Genomic DNA, 13,959 nt, shown 5'->3' with positions numbered 1-13,959 from the left:
GTCGTCAGTCTGGTTTTAATGTGATGAATACATTCATGTTTGCACACAGTTGGGTTATTAATGAGAATGACAACTGCTTTTAATAACCGATCAGGGACATCGGACCAGGGGAAATGGTGGACATGAATTTCAAGGGCCCACAAAATATTTTTAATAACATTTTTAAGTAAAAAAAAAAATATTTCATAGTTCACCCTTGAGATTTGGGAAATTGTCCCTTTCTGGTCATCATTTCTTAAACTTATGACTAAAAAATAGCTATTTTTGGTATATTTTATTGCAATTTCCCTGCTAAATTGAAAATTATATAACCTTTTCCTCTTTGATAGCAATATACACAATTCTGTTTTAATGTAAGGATGCAACTCCTCCATCGCACAATCAATGGATCAAAAGTGTGATGCAGAATATTAAGATGGAAATTTGAGGTATTCCTTGTGGTTTATTGTTTTTGTAGCAACAGTAGTGTCAAAGTTGTAGTCATAGTATTTAAAAAACAATAAGTAATAAGAATAATTTAAGTCTCATGAACCTTAAGTAAACATAATACAGTAACAGTTTTTGGATATACTATAACTTACTAAAATTAATCATCAATCACTGAACAATCAGTGTTTCAACTGCAGGAAGACATCAATTAAACATGTAACATTTACCTCAGGAAAATTATTAGTTAGCTTTCAAAATAAACTCTAGAGAATCACATATTGAGCATTAAATATACAGGAGTATATTTTCACCAAATTAATGTTTCAATTATTTATTTATTTTCAATAAATCATTAACAACATTTTGTTAGAAACATTTTTTTTTTTTCAGTGCATAAACCGAACAGTTTTAACAACCAAGAAGACTAACTAGTTAACTAAGACAAACGGTAAAGCAGAAATTGAACAGAAACGGGGCCACAATCAGTAAAAAGGTTATTAAATTTGTTGTAATGCTTTTGTCTCTGCAGCGGGTGACTGGAAGACCGGGGAAAGATGCCTCGATAGGAGCAAGAGCATGGATGCAATACCCTAAAAGTATTTAAATGAAACAGAAGAGTTTATAGATTTTAAATGCTTGTACTGCTTTTTCATATCATGGTGTGTGTTGTGTTGTGTTTTGCAGTTGGCAGTCCAGATTTGAATCGCCCTGACAGTAAGTCAATTAAATAATTCTATTACTTATTAAAATTATTAAAATCTGAAACGACCCCTTGCCTTCTCTAACATTCCACAAGATCACCTTATAGAGATTTATTATGTCTTGATTATTGTTAAAATTGAGATTGCAAATTAAGATTAAAATTAAGATTAAAATTGCATCATAACAAACATGTTGTGATAAGAATCACAATTTATTAGTTGTTCACAGTTGGATTTACAGTAATACATTTTAATTTTATTAGTCAACATGGAAAATAAAACATTCACCTGAACTTTAGCTTCAAGTTTATTAAAACTTCACATTTTAATTTTATTGTGAGACGGACTATTAAGAATGAAATCAAATGAAATGTATCTGAAATTAGTGAGGGTTCTCTAGTAAAGAGCAGATGTAATGTGTAAGGAACGGCTCATAATAATAGCTACATACAGTGAGACATTTAGAATTACTTACAAGTCATTACTTTTACAAATATTTGGAATTAATTTCAAAAATTACAAAGATATGAATATTTTTCTATTAATCTATTAGTCAACATTTACATGATGTGTATATTTTGCCATGCCATTTTTTTGTCCCGTTAGTTATCACTATGTCATTTGTTCATTAATAAGAGGATTTGAGTGTGTGCAACTCAACATGAACAACAACGTTTTAAGTGAATGGATTCTGATTTAATTAAACACCTCTGATTGGCCTTGTCTGTGATTCTGTGATTGGCTATATTTCTCACCGCTGCAAAAACATGTTGTAAATCAGAACATTTGATGTTCACCAGAGCGCAAACACAAATAGGCACTGGAGCATTCGCCAAATCTGTTTCGCCAATGATATTATTATAGTATCGACTGAGGGTTTATTTTTAAAGTAAAATTATTTTCTTTATACCTACAAATGTGAATACATTCTTTTGAGTGCAGATGTAATATAATCATAACAAATAATAAAAATGAACAGCATTTACAGCAATTATGTTTATTACTGACATTCAATACCCTATGCTTGTCAATGAGGTCTAAAACGGTGATTTTCAACAAGGGGGCTGCCGCTGACTAGGGAGCCTTGGCAAACTAATAAGTCTTAAAATTATTTACAGTGGATTTACACAATGTGCTGTACAAGTCAAAGACTTACTTTCTATGAATACATGTGATGTGAATTGCACAGTGCTTCCCAATCCCGAACAGTAGAGACAAACAATCAGTTATTTCACTCACATGTGTGCAAATTTAGTGACATGATATATATGAATATTCGCCGCATGCACATTGGATCTGAATTTAGGTGGAAACATTTTTTGAATTAACACCAATTTCCTGTGTGATCATGATGGTATTTCGGGCTCTTTTAAAATTTAGGGGCATGATCATTAAATAAGTTACTGCTATGGGCTGATAGGTGATGTAATCAATATAATCCATACCTGTAAATGAATAAACGTATTAATGAAGTTTAATTACACATACTTGATTTCTTGTAATTTGATTACATAATGCACTTAGCATTATTACTCAATTCTGCACATTTATATACAGCACAGTATACTGAGTTACAGTCTGTTGAAAGCTTTATTGTAGTGTTTTGTTTTTTGACTTTTCACAGAAGACCCCAGAGTCCCATAAGTAAGCATTTAAATAAAACTCTGAACTGTTTGTAGATTTAATATACTTGTACTGCTTTTTCATAACACAGAGTATGTTCCAGAGAGTGATCTGAGGATTGTTCTGTTTGGGAAGGACTTGGCTGAAAACTGCAGAGTTGGAAAACTCATTTTAGGGAATGAAAAGTTCGACATTGAAAGCTCCTTCAGATCAAGTGCAGACAGAAAGAAAAATACACAAGACGGTCATCAATGTTCCTCACCTGCTTCAGCCACATCTCTCAGATCATCAGATCATAGAGGCCGTGAGAGAGTGTGTGAAACAGTCTGATCCAGGACCACATGTGATCGTTCTGGTCCTCAAACATGATCAGTGTTCAAAAGAAGATCAGGAGCATGTGGAGAAGGTGCTCAACTATTTCTCTAACAAGGTTTATGAACACACCATGGTGCTCACGATACAAGAGTCAGACAGTGATGAGCCAACCAAAGTCAATGATGTTATAAAGGACAATTATTAAAAACTGTTTTAACAGACATTACAAACTTACAAAAAACAGCCCTTCTGCTGATCTTAGAGAGACATTAGAGAAAATTGCACAAATGAACAGTGGACACTATCTGATTTGTGATGAATTTGACGGTTCAGAGCAACAGGCCAGAGAAAGAGGTGAGTCTGGAAATATTTGATTTAATTTTGATCTACTGACTCCTAATAAATGGAAGCCGATTAAAAAAAAAGTATATTAAAAACATCTCACACTTCACACATCCTGTCCAATGATCTCCTGCAAGGTGACGGGTTATAAAAACAAATATATAATTGCATGAATGTAGAATGTGAACAAAAAAGTAAAATAAATGGATTAGATCAGAATCTAAATTTCAGATAATCATTCCTGATATTTTTCTGTGGTACATATTATTGTGGAGATTAAAGTTGTTGTTTTGTTTTTTGTTTTTTTACTTCAGGCCATAAGGAGACACCTCTGACCATTGCACTATTTGGAAACTCCGCATCAATCCAGTTTAGACATGACAACTGTCTACTTGGAGAAGAAGAGAACCGTTTTAAAACTACAGACACATCCAGGATCATTCCTTTACAGAGGGAAATAGCAGAAAGCTATGTCTCTGTGATCAACATGACTGTCAGACATGAGACTGAACTTAACTTGGACTGTGTGGATCATCTCATTGATCAGCTAGTGAATGAAAATGAAATCCACGCCTTCATCTTTGTTGTGCGACTGGGCCAGTTAACAGATGCCGATCAGAAGAGTCTTGAATGGCTTCAGAGAGTGTTTGGTGACAAAGTTCTTCAGTATGTAATGATTCTCTTCACCTATGAGACAGAAGAAGAGTGTGACACTATAAACAACATAAAAAACCCTGTTCTGGAGCAGCTGCTGGAGAAATGTGGAAGGAAGATTTCACACCTGCAACAAGATGATGAACAACCAATCAGGAGATGAGAAGAACTGATGCACAAGATTGAGCATCTGTTTAATGAGAATAAACAGCAGCGCTACACTGAAATAAGGCAAAACTTTCCAAAAGAGTGGGGTTCTTTTCAAAAAAGAAAGTGGTAAGAAATCAGATTCGTTTTCTGACGTCATGCCATCTCATAAGACGTCATGCCCACTCTTGTCATGCACACTTTTGTTATCATTTATAATATAATATGGTAGTACCAAAGTGAGTTGGGATTCAAGCACAGGAATTACCACTTCAGAGAACCAAATATTTCAGTTTTTTCCAATGTTTTGTTTGTTTACATATAGATACAATCGCAATCATGAAAGACAACACGCAGCAAATCACTACAAGCATGGGGAAGGATCCACCAAACAAGGTATGTGCTGGCTGAAATATAACTATAGAATAGGTGCACAAAGTCAAAATGAAACATTTTTGACATTTAATGTATATAGGATACAAGGAATAATGAGATTAGAAAATGTGTCTTTGTCACATTTTATCTTCTGTTTTAGAACAAACATTTGGGATGTAAAACTGTAGAATAACTAATAATAAATGAATATACTGAAAGGTATGGAAAGTGACCCAATAAGGCCCATGCATATCCAAGTTCTAATTGTTTTCATATACTGTAGATACTTCAAATATCTTTGGTATTAAATGGATTTAGATTTAGCTGTCAATTAAAAATGTTAAAAATGTTAAGTTTTATCATAAATTGACAAATTAAAGGTGTTGTGATGTTGCCGATTTAAAATGAGTCGCTGTTGTAGAGTGGACATACAGGTGATGTACAGTACACATAAGTTTCAGGAGTGTTATGTACATACTTTTTATTTAGTTTTTGATTTAGGAATTTAGTTTTGTTAAAAACTCCCGTCTATTTAGAAGTGTTTTTTTATTGAACATAATTTTATTGAACACTTACTTCACATCCAAGCCAGAATTTTAAACTTTAAGACTTAAAGATTCATAAAGATATACTAAAAATATAATCAGATATTTGAAATAAAACATCAAAAATAACAATTTGAATAAAATAATCTGAATGAAACAATTTGAATGTATGTTCAGTTTGTTTTCACTGTTTGGTAAAAGTGTTGTTGGTCACTACCTGAATTTTTCAAAAGTTAATTGAGTTGTAGAATGTGGTTGTCCTTTCTGTAAATTATGGAAATATGTGTGTACAGAATAGGATTAAGCATTTAAGGTGAAGTAACAACCAAATTTATTTACAGTGTTTACATGACCGTAGTATGAATAAGCTGCATATATTTAAGTGAACTGCATTACTGTTGCGCAAACTTGTTGAGCGTGTGCTTATTATTCAGGATTTTCAGTGTCTCAGAGCAGCTCAGTTTGCAGTTTTGCTTGGCAATATGGCCAAAGATCTTATCAATAATACTGTTTGTATTTTATATTTTTTTTTTCAATTTTAATATTTATCAATATTCATTTCATACCATTTAATGGAGAAATAAAAACATTCCACTTGTTGTTGAGATGTGGTGGTGGGTAGGGCTGGGCGATATATCGCATGCGATTGTCACACGCATTTCGTCAGTAAAGTCGGTTCCGTGATTACCGCTAAATCGCCATCACCTGCTTTCATATGGAGTGGCATTTAATAGACAGAGCCGTAGATCACTGACAAGCTACGCAATATCACGTTCATTATCGCAGATGAATCGTCTTCGATAATGAACGCGATATTGCGTAGCTTGTCAGTGAACTACGGCTCTGTCTATTAAATGCCGCTCCATTTGAAAGGTGATGGCGATTTAGTGGTAATCATGCGGAACCGGCTTTACTGACGAAATGCGCGTGACAATTGTATGCGATATATCGCCCAGCCCTAGTGGTGGGCTAATTTTACTTTGGGAAGTGTAGTGGAGCCATTGGAAATATTTGTTTTTGATAGCCTTCAGTTTGACAAGATGTGGTATAACATAGCACAATAGTTTTTTTCAATATATACAGAATATAAAATGTGGCTTTTTTAGCCATATCAAAACAGAGGATATGTACATGTGTAAATTTTACCCACTGGCGGTTTTAGGTATACAACGATCCCCTGTTGGTTCTAGTTTTAATTAAAACTGATTTATTGAATAATTATTAAGATCATTTGCATCTGTGAACACTGTCCTTCACAACAAATTGCCAAATAAATGGTTGTTTCTTTTACAGGTAATAGCTTTAGAAAAAGAAACAAGATTGGAACAAGACAACGGAAAAGAAATTAATGGAAAAACAAAGCATCTCTTTAAAAGACTTCATCTTAAAGGCATGGATCATAAACTGAGAACTGCAGATTTTCTTCAATTAACTGCACATTCATTAAAATCCTGTGACTCTTGTGTTGAAGAGGAGCTGATTCAGACTTTCATGCAAAAACTACTGATGATGAACTACAGAGCAAGATACATTCATGTTGAGGAAAACAGTGAACAGCATCACACAAAACAAAGAGACAATGACTCAAATAAAGATATGGATGATATTTTTAAAGCAATGTCTATTTCTAAAAAAGGAATCAGTCAATCTGATCGCATTCACCCGAATGGATGTTCAGATGGCCGTGTTTCATTGTGCTGATGGTTTTCTGAAGCAGCTGATGGTCACTAAACTGTCCCAGTGTCAGTACGCTCTGCCTCTGCTTGTTCCTGATCCATTCACACAACAGATTGAGTTTCCTCTCTGGACATTCAGACAAATCAACAAGAGCTGGAAGATCAGAAACACCAACAATGAAATCATCAGTCAAACCCATCCGGTCTACAAGGCAGAAACTCCAATGGTGTCTTTTCTTCAGGTTTGGCTCTGTGTCTTCATCCAAGTCTCAGCTGATGAACAGTCTGATCAATGAGAAACACAACACGTTCTTCCACAGGAACTGCCCAGGCAGCAGCAGAACCAGAGTCCTGATGGATGGACTTGTGGAGATTGCCTGGTTCTGCCCCTCTGGGAAAAACACGGATAAATTCACTGACTGTGTTGCGTTCTGTAATCTACACGGTGATGCAGGAGACCATAAGAAACAGCTGGAGATCCTCACTGAAATGAGCTCAGTTAATGTGGTTCTTCTACAACAACTTCAAAACAATGACAAAAGTGCAACAATAATCCAAAATCTGTACAGGAACAGAAAGCCACTCATTTGTCTTTTTACTGAGGATGAATCTGCTGTAACTGAGCTAATGAAAGGGAAATTCAAGATTGGTCTGAAAGACAGAAATCAGTCAGATGTATCTGAAGAACTCAGAAGAGTTATCAATGGTTGTCTCTCAGAATCATCTTCCACTTTCAGACTTGAAGATGTGTCCAAACACTCAGACATCAGAATAGACGAGGAAGATGATGTTGACTGCAGGAGAGGAAGAGAAGCAGCACAGCAGATGATGAGTTTACTGGAGAAGAAAGATCTGACAGAAATCAAAGACTTATTTCTGCCCTGTCAGGGAAAACTGTGGCATCAGTGGTGTCAGAAGAACAAAGAACTACATCGACCTCGAGCATATGACATAGAAATGGACATCAGTAGAAAGAAAACAGAAATGAAGAATATCCGTCAACAGCAGCATGAATCTGACATTAAATACTTTTATACAGTTGTTTTTTAAACAAATCCAATGTCATTCTGAGAATAACATGTATTTTCTGAAATGGCTTGAAATCTTTCTAATCTCAAAAAATATTTTTGTTCCTCAAAAATATGATGCATCTAAACAACTCAAGGCTAAACAAACTGACCTTGAGAGAATATCTGAGGAATTACAAGCTGCAACCTTTGGTTTGGAGCACATCATGAGGGAGATCGGTCAGATCTATGAATCATGTTCATCTGTGAAGAAGAACAAGAAAGACCTGCAGTTTGACTTCTCTTCTCTCCCGAGTCTTGCAGCAGAGATGATTATCTCTGGATTTCCAATGGAGCTGATGGATGGAGATGCTGCTCATGTTCCTGTTGTCTGGATCTCTGCTGTTCTAGACGAACTCATCCAGAAACTGGGAGACCAGAGAGTCTTTGTGCTGTCAGTTTTAGGGATTCAAAGCTCTGGGAAATCCACCATGCTGAATGCCATGTTTGGACTCCACTTTGCCGTCAGTGCTGGCAGGTGCACCAGAGGAGCTTTCATGCAGCTGGTCAGATTGTCAGATGAGATGAAAACACAGATGAACTTTGACTATATTCTGGTTGTTGACACTGAGGGTCTTCGTGCTCTAGAATTGACTGGAAGTTCAACCAGACATCATGACAATGAATTGGCCACATTTGTTGTCGGTCTTGGAAATCTGACCTTGATCAACATATTTGGAGAAAACCCATCTGAGATGCAGGACATTCTTCAGATTGTTGTTCAGGCCTTCCTGAGGATGAAAAAGGTCAAACTAAATCCCAGCTGTGTGTTTGTGCATCAGAACGTCTCGGACGTCACAGCTGGAGAGAAAAATGAAGGAGGGAAGGAGACGACTACAGGAGACACTGGATAAGATGACTAAAACTTGCTGCTAAAGATGAAGTATATGATGCAGGATGTTTCAGTGATGTCATTAAATTTGATGTTCAGAATGATGTGAAATATTTTGCTCATCTTTGGGAGGGAAACCCACCGATGGCACCACCAAACCCAAACTACTGTGAGAATATTCAAGAACTAAAGGAAACTATAATGTCTCATGCCTTAAAGTCACATGGAATGATGCTGATAGACTTAAAAGATCGTATGAAAGATCTTTGGGAGGCTTTACTGAATGAACGATTCGTCTTCAGCTTTAGAAATTCTCTGGAGATTTCAGCCTACAGGAAACTGGAGACAAAATATAGCAAGTGGTCCTGGAGGCTTCGCAGTGCCATGATGGAAATTGAGAACAAACTACACAACAAAATAGAAAATGAAGCAATCCATGAGGTTGAGGAAGCTGATCTTCAAAGAGAACTGAAGAAGACAAGTGAAGAAGTGGAGAAATCAATGTCTGCATTCTTTGAGAAAGACACAGATGCAGACATACTAATTCAGTGGAAAACATCATTTGAAATCAAAATTAAAGAGATTCAGGAAAACATTGTAAGAGAAACAAAGAGAAAATTAAATGAGATTCTTCAGCAACGAGACCTGAAGAAAATGATTGATGCTCAGAAGACACATCATGAAAACACTCTCTTTGAAAAGAGCAAAGAACTTGCCTTAAAACTCAAAGACAAAACAACTGATGAAGAAACACTGAAGAAAGAGTTTGATTTGTTCTGGAAACACAGTGTGAAGAAAATCATCAGAGACACTCATCCAATTAAAGACATTGACATAATGAGAGATGTGAAACACTTCCTCAGTGACATCTATGAAAGTGCTCCTGTAGGTCACTGGATGGAGAGCAAGGATATTTTCTCTGTGCCAAATTATACTCAATATGTTCTTTTTAAGAAGGAGTTCAAAGAGTCTGTAATCAACTCTTCTGGATACACTCAAACATTATCTCCAGAAGATAAAATAAGAACATTCATCACAGATGTTGTTCAGCAGACAGACAAAATGATTCAGTCATTTAACATTTCAAAGATGGGCTACAACATCAGCCGGGTTCAACAACTCATAGATTACATTAAGAGGAGAGTAACAGAACATCAGGAAGGATCTGTGGAATATGAGTTCAAGAATGAATTCTTCATGAATTTAGTACTTTCCATCTGTAGCAGAGCAGAGCAGATGATCACTGACCAACACAAAATGTTCAGAGACGCCAATGATCCAGAAATATATGTTGAGAAAAAGAGAGCAGAGTACTATAGTATTTTCCAGAAATACTGTCATGGAGCAACATCAGCTGCTATTTTTGGAGAGATCATCTGTCAGAAACTTAAAGAGCCCATTGAGCAGAGTGTCTATAAGAAGACTACTAGAGATCTGACAGATGAAATAATGAAAAATTGTCAATCACTGAATGGAAACAGATCAAAATTGGAGAAACACATCCTGAAGACACTGGCAGAAGAGGAGGATTGTGAAAAATACATGAACTACATTTATAATCCCAGAGATCACTTCAAGAGTTTCATCAGAGATGAAGTCAGTCAGTACATCACTGATAAGTTCAGTGTCAGTGTTTTACCAAAGATGAAGGAGAACATTAAACTCCTGCAGCAGAAGATCATGAAAGCAGCACATGAATCTACTGAACATGTTCAAGTGAACAGAGGAGATGTTGGTTTATGGTTGAGGAGTTTCACACAGCAGCTCTCAGATGTGCTGATCTTCTCTGAAAAAGACCTCAGTGGAGTGAAACATAGTGGTGCTGATAATTGCAACCTCCTAGAAGATGTGATAAGAGAAGAACTTCCTACTACAATGTCTGATATCTATGGAAGATTCAACACAGAGACATTTCTAGTAAAGCTGGACTATACGTTTAGGCCAGATGAGATTCTTATTGATCACTTCTGTCAGTGCTGTTGGGTTCAGTGTCCATTCTGTAAAACTGTCTGCACCAATACCATAGAAAACCATCATGGAGATCATAGTGTTCCTTTCCATCGTAGTATTGGACTCAGTGGAATTCATTACGACAATACATTTAACTTGTCTACTCATATCTGCACATCAGCAGTGGGAAATAGCAATCTATATTTTTATCCCATTGGCTCAGAAGATAAAGTCCCCTGGAAAGATTACAGAAAGAGCAGGAGGAGTTTATGCAGACTGGAGCATCACCTCTGACCTCTCTGAACTGCCCTACTGGAAGTGGTTTGTGTGCAGATTCCAGAAAGATCTGGAAAAATACTACAGTAAAACATTTGAGGGGAGTGGTGAGATACCAGATGAATGGAAAATATACTCAAAACAGGATGCTCTAGAGAGTTTGGATAAATACATTTAACTGAACAAGTATAATAAGTTTATTTTGGGTCTTTGATTTACAAAATTGTTTTATCACTTAAATGAAGCTGAAATCATCTAAACAAATTTGATACCTTGGGAGACCTTAGAGAGAAGTGATGGATCCAAAATGGTTTATATTCCTATTCATGCATTTTATTAATATTTATGTTAACCGTTTATGGCTTATGATTTATCAGTTTCACTTTTGATTTCATATATTTATGTACTTCTACTTTATATATATATATATTCTTATCATATTTTCAAGTATTTACTTGTTATTGTACCCTTATGGTTATTCTTATTTTATATTTAAGAGTATGTATGCTTGTTATGTTCAGTTGTTCTGCAAGTGTTCCGGTGTGACAGGTCACGCTGACACGTTTGTGGTTAGATATTGGACGCCTGCCAAGTACTGCAGAAGTGATGTTTTTCAGAATTAGTTGCTCATTTGAATCTGATCAAAATATGTCTGTTATTATTTCTGCTGACATTTGATAGTGTAAGATTTGTAAAATTCCCTAAGGGTCAAAACAACTTTTATATCTATTTTTGGCATCTGACCAGTTTATGATATAATGGGTAAAACCATTTAACCTTTTCTCATTAGGACAAAAACATATGTTTGAGGGGGTTGGGAATTTCCCTATATGCTTATGGTATAATATGGACTGAGTTGTTGATAATTTTTTCTCTCCTTTGCTCTCCTGGGCTTATGCTTCTTCTCTCTTAAATGTCTTATTGTTTTAATTCTTTTTGATCTTCATCTATTAGATACAATACTCTGGATTTTATAATACTCTAAATTTATCATTAACTATTGACTACTCCTTTATTATGGTTATTTTACCTTTTGGTTTTATTAAATGTTTTCATCATCGATTAAAGTTTGCGTGTGAGGCTAAATTTAATTGTAATTAATAAATAATTTTTCATCAAATTTTTGCATCAGAAGAGTTTAAAGATTTAATTGTGTTCTGTTTCAAAAGACTATGTATTGGTGAACTGATCAAAACATTAAGACCTATGGGTGTTGGAAATGCCTAAATGTGACAAAATAATCATAAAAGTCTTTATTTGTCCTTTCAAATTTAGTTTGAGCACTTAACTGCATCCTGCTAACGTTTTTTTAAAAAAGATTTCTCTTCTACTTTGCTTTCACTATTTCTTAATTCCCTCCTTGCTCTTGCCTGTACTATTCTAGACAATGTTGAAAATTTGCATTATTAGCACTTCTCATGTTATTGCCTCCTTAAGAGGAATCCTTGTATTTTCTCATTTTCAGTACAAGTTGCTTTGGATAAAAGTGTCTGCTAAATTAATAAATGTAAAATTATGCATATTGTTTAGTTTAGTTCTCATTTTTAATGTTTAGTTTTAGTTGTTTTTATTATTATTATTTTTTTTTTTTATTTATTTATATTTAATATGTTAGGGCTGGCTAAGTTAATTGTTTAATTAAAATCATTTACACATATTTAACTATATTCAAGTATCTCAATGGGGAAAACATCCATGGTTAAAGACTCCAACTCTGCTGCAAAAGCCGTTAAAATAAACATCAAAGCTAAATGGCAGTGTGTACACGGCTGTGGGTCAGACCGATTGTTTTCTTCAAAATGATGTGAAATTCATCCTACTCACTCATTCACATAAAACAACGTATTGATTTAAATTTTGTCAGACACTTTTTGTTTAGTAAGGCCATATGCAAATATGTGTGAATGATCATGAATAATGATATGACACATGAGGAGATTATGCCCATCCCCTAACCTTTTTAGTGAGGAGTGTGAGAGGAAAAAAAGAAATATAATCCAAATATAAATGAAGGTCAAAGGCACATTTTGAGTACACAGTCATAGCTGGAAACAAATCATGTTCAAATATATAAGTGATATAACATACCTGGCATTTCCAAAGAGTTAGATGTATCTGGAGAGTGACTGACTTCCAGTCAGTTAGCTCACCTTCACCATATTCATGTAGAATATCAGTCCAATGTAGCTGTACAGCTCACTGATGCTCACATTTGTCCATTTGAATCAGTGACCTCTGCATTTGCCCTGGTAGCCTGAGCAAAACTGAGACAACATTCTCAGGAGAAAGTTTGTGGTCCAGGTTCACATGTGGGCACTGTCATTCTTAAATCTTAAAAATAAATAAATAAACAAAACAAACATTGGTGAGCATGCTGATAAAATAATCATATCAACTATAATATTAACATTAATATAATGTCTAATATAAACTAATCCAAAACAGGCCAATGACATCTTGTCTAAACATTCATATTACTCTTTACATGCTATATTCATGTTATATCATAAAGCATATAAATGTTCATCCTATAGTATAATATGTTGCTTTTAACAGACACTTTATATATCAACATATTTCAGTCGATTTCACTCATCATTATCAGTATAGCAATTTGGGAAAAGCCAAACTAGTCAATAAATAGCCTACATGTTAATGTAAAAAAATATTGCACATAAAAATAAATAACTTACCCATTAAATATGGTGGATCAAGTCACTCCTCAAAATCGGAGGTAAATTCTTCCAGGATTATTCATCACCGCATCCCAAAACAATGTAAAGTAAATGAATCTGATGAAATGTAATTTTTTTTTAAGTTTATGTGGGCGTTGACTGGATCGCCTCAGATCATTACCTTATGAATAGCGCGCTGTCAGCAGGCATTCACATTAGTGGATAATGAGCTGACACGAGAACGGACATCTCTATTTTATATACAGATAACATAAAGAATATTTATTTTAGTTTTGAATTAGATCATTTATATTAGACAAATAAAAGTTTCTTTATATATACTGCTCAGGTC

The 13,959-nt window shown here is 34.9% G+C and overlaps 1 pseudogene; it reads left to right on the top strand.

Annotated features, from left to right (window-relative positions):
* The first annotated feature begins 423 nt into the window (after positions 1–423).
* Positions 424–12,238, top strand: LOC125262740 (annotated as a pseudogene).
* Positions 12,239–13,959: the final 1,721 nt, after the last annotated feature.

This window comes from Megalobrama amblycephala, linkage group LG1, assembly GCF_018812025.1.
Source record: "Megalobrama amblycephala isolate DHTTF-2021 linkage group LG1, ASM1881202v1, whole genome shotgun sequence".
Taxonomy (NCBI): Eukaryota; Metazoa; Chordata; class Actinopteri; order Cypriniformes; family Xenocyprididae; genus Megalobrama; species Megalobrama amblycephala.
This window is presented reverse-complemented; position numbering and strand designations above follow the sequence as displayed.